The sequence below is a fragment of the Elephantulus edwardii genome, unplaced genomic scaffold (assembly GCF_000299155.1).
Source record: "Elephantulus edwardii isolate Elephantulus edwardi_28Jun2011 unplaced genomic scaffold, EleEdw1.0 scaffold00248, whole genome shotgun sequence".
In the NCBI taxonomy this organism is placed as follows: domain Eukaryota; kingdom Metazoa; phylum Chordata; class Mammalia; order Macroscelidea; family Macroscelididae; genus Elephantulus; species Elephantulus edwardii.
Window position 1 is genome coordinate 515,432 of NW_006399998.1, and position 4,363 is coordinate 519,794.

The window sequence follows — 4,363 nt, forward strand, 5'->3', positions numbered from 1 at the left end:
TTGTTCTCCAGATTTCTTGGCACAACTTGGTGAGCACATCCATGGCAGCATCTGTTAGCTGAAATATGTCAATTGGTATACCATCTATTCCGGGGGCCTTATTTTTTGCTATTTCCTTCAAAGCAGCTTGAACTTCTGCCTCCATCACCTAAGTGGGAATTTGAAATAAAATAAAACTCTGTTCCTCATCCAGCTCTTCCCTCTTCCTCCAACTTCATATCAAATATCCGTTTCATTGCTTTCCTGAAGCATCTTACCAGTGTTTATATAGGAGAAAGCAAATACAAACATAACCAATTTCTGTAGTTTGTTACATGAAAGATAGCATGAAATTTACACTTATTTTCTAGTTTTATCTTGATGAACTTTCATAACACATAATTTAAGTAAAAATTTTTATAAAATTAAAATAATAACCTGCAATTAACCTTAACATTATTTTTTTAATTTTATTTTTTACTTCATGGCTGTGAATGGACACTTACATATGGCCATTATTTTACTTTTACAGCACTTTTTCTAGGAAACAAAAAAGGAAAATTCCTAAGATCTAGTGCACATAATTTAGATATAAAATCCCAAATGAAGTAAGGTAAGTCAAATGAAAATAAGAGAATTTTCACATGACTTTCTTTTATTCATGTATGAGAATGGTATTTCTTTTATTAATGTTTTAAACTGTCCATTATAGAAACCAAAGAATGCAAAAGCTGCATAGTTTAAGTAGCAGTTAGTCTCAGATAATTAATAGGACCTTAGTAAATTTTTTTAACCTCCATGATCATGATTCATCATGCTGGAAAAGGTGGAGGGTTAGGGTAAGAGAGGAAGACCCTAGACAAGGTGTATTGATACTGTGACTGTGACAATGGGCTCAGATATATCAGGAGAGGGCGAGAATAGTGCAGGATAGAGCAGGGTTCAGAAGTGTTCTTAATGGGATCTCAATGAGTCCTAGTCACTGATTAAAGGACGTAACAACTGTGCATTTTACTCTGCTCTTATCTCTACCTGCTTGTGAATTGTTAATCTTTCTTTAGAAGTTGGACTTTTATCAGTGACACTACTATTGTTAGAGACTGTAGTCTTTGATCTTCTGCAGCAAGTGTTTTAAGTCCTCTTCACTTTGAGCAAACAAGTTTGTGTCATCTACCTAAAGCATGTTGTCATTGTTGATGATGATGATTTTTCCTCCTGTCCTGATGCCACATTCTTCTTCATTTGGTCCATCATCTTGAATTATTTGCTCAGCATACAAGTTGAAGTGGTATGATGAAAGAATTATACCGTTCCTAATTTTAAACTATCCAATGTTCCTTGTTCTATTTGGATAGTTGCTTCGTGGTCTCTGTACACATCTAGCATAAATATTATTAAATATTTTAGGATTCTCATTTTCCTTCATGTTATGATTTGCACAGTTAAATACCTTTTCATAATTAATAAGTATAAATAGACATCCTTCTGGTATTCTCAGATTTAAACCAAGACACATCAGACATCAGCAATTGTAACCCTCCTTCAGTGGCCTCTTCTGAACCCAGGCCATTCCCTGCCAATATTCTGTTTCTGTTATTTTTAAATAACCTTTAGGAAGATGTTCATGTGTATAATATTTTTATTGATATTGTTCCATAATTTCCACACTCACTTGGATCACTTTCATTTCCAGTCAGTTGGTAAGATCTTCCAAATTTCTTGGCATAGACTTGTGAGCACTTTCAGGGCTGCATCTGTTTGTTGAAATATGCCACTTGTTTTTCATCAATACATAAAGCCTTATTTTTTTGCCAATAGTTTCAGTGCAACCTGAATGTCTTCCTTATTACTATTTTTTCTTGATCATATACTACTGCCTGAAATGTTTCAAGGTCAACCAATTCTTTTTAAACTAGTGATTCTGTGTATTCTTTCCATATTCTTGATGATTCCTGGATCATTCAAGATCTTGGTCACAGAATCTTTCAGTGTTACAACTCAAGGCTTGAATTTGTTTTTCAGATCTTTCAGCTTGATAAATTATATAGGCATTCTTCCTTTTGATTTTCTGACTCCAGCTCTTTGCACGTTTTTTATCATACTTTTTTTTGTCTTCTCAATTTGTCCTTTGAAATATCCCATTCATCTCAGTTTTCAGAATCTCTTTTGATATCCATTTTGTTTTTTGGTGGTTTGGTTGGGTTTTTTTTTTTTTTAACTCCGCTATATAAAGATCTTAATAAGGACCTTTTGCTTTCTTCATGGATGCTATCCTTGATGTCATCCATAACTCATTCTAGTCTCCAGACAGTTAGTGTACAGTGAACCAAATCTGTTCTCGAGATGATTTTTAAATTAATTTTGAACTTGCTTATGAGTAATTGCTGGCCTATATCTCTGGCAGGCCCAGGCTGGATTTGACTGCTGATATTGAACTTCTTCATTGACTCCATAGATTTAATAATTCGTATCCTTATGTATCCCATAAGGTGAAGTCCATGTGTGTAGTTTCTGTTTATGATTTTTTAAAAAAGGTATTTGCATTGAGTAATCATTGTTTGAAATCATATCATTTGATCACCAGCTTTGTTTGTTTCACCAGTTCTGTTTACCTACTGTCAGTATTTCTTCATTCCTTTTGGAATATCAAAAGGAAGCAATTCCATGTGAATAGATTAACACATAGTATTTCCATGGTCCTGCTCAGCTGTATGGTAAATTCAAGGGCAATGGTCTTGAAAAAACACTTTAAACAATAGACTCACTCTACCAGAGTTTTCTATTTGTAAATAAAAGGGACAGAAAACACCACAGAACGAGTTTCTTAAATATAGGTACCTGATATGTAAACTATCACAATTCTCACAAAGAATATTCTCTTTTGAAGATGAACCTGCCACTTCCTGATCTCAAAGAGTTTAAAAAAAAGTGACCATCTTATGAGTGTAGGTATCAGTTTGTTGGTTTGTTTATGTGGTTCTCTGCTCCTCCCATAGTTGTAAAGGACAGAAGGATACTCTGATATTCTACAGTGTTACCCACTTGTTAATAACTTCTTCTTTCCTTCACTTGAGTTTTATTGAATGTTTTGATTCATGTTAGGGAAATATGTAATATTTTTTTCTTACCAGAGTATTTGTATATATCTAAATGAGAACATTGATATGATTTCTGCAGTTTTTAAACGGTACTATTTTAAAAGAATGTTCTGGTGGCTTACTGGTAAGGAATTGTACTGCCAACACAAAAGTATATAGTTCAAATCCACCAGTTGCTTCATGGGAAGTCTGCTTCTATTCAATTTATTGCCTCTGAAAATGCATTCAGAGGGCCTGGTTTGAGTCGGGTCCTACGCAGTGATATACAGTAAAAACAACAACAAACAATACCATAGACACAACAATAACAAACATACACAACAATACAACACATAACAACACAAAAAACATATACACAACAACAACAAAAAAAACCCCAACACTATAAAAACTACCCTGGAATGAACCTAGAGGGGAGGGGTCAGCAGGGAGAAAAGTGCAACAATGAATGAGTGGAAATCCAAAATCTCTGTAAATGTTCATTAAAATTTAAAAAAAAAGGGGGGGTGAGAACTACCCTGGAGTGGAACTTGATAAAACTTAATACCAGTGTCAAATTCCTTTGAATTATCCTTCATTCTAAGAATCATTAAGGTTTATGCTACCTTGTTGATCCAGAATGTGTTGGGTGTTTTGGGACTCATAGAAAGGGAAGATCTTTCTGGATCTTGCTCAGAGAAAGAGAACTCTACAAAGAGATGATCATGGAAACTTTGAGAATCCTGGCCTATAGAGATAAAAATGACTACTATTATGGCCCTTAATCTTAGTCAATAAAAATAATTTTCTCAAAATAATTTTTGCTTCAGTATTTGGGCTGGGGGTAGGACTATGTTTTTTAATAAAACAGATAAGGACATTTATTATTTTGTTATCCCATTTTCCAGATCTGTGTATAAAGGTCTGTGTATACCCATAGATAAAGGTCTGTATATTAATCATTTATTTCTCTTGTGATTGAAAGCCTTGAAGCTCTTTAAGTTGGAAGGGGGAGGTGTACCTTCAGGTATCACTTTGGGCCACTGAGGGACTCGTTGTTTGCGATCTTAAACAGAGTTTTAATGTGTAGATTACGTTTTTATTTTTATTTTGCTGCAAATAACTCTTACCTATTTATCTTCAGAGATACTGGAAAAAAAAATAATGGATCAGTGTTAGGTAACTATTCAAGACTCTTAATTATCTCATTATATTTATTTCTGCATGAGTACCATGGCAATTCTACCTATTTGTTTTCCTTAAAAAGCAAGGGAAATATATCAGGACTATGAATAATAGGACCCAAT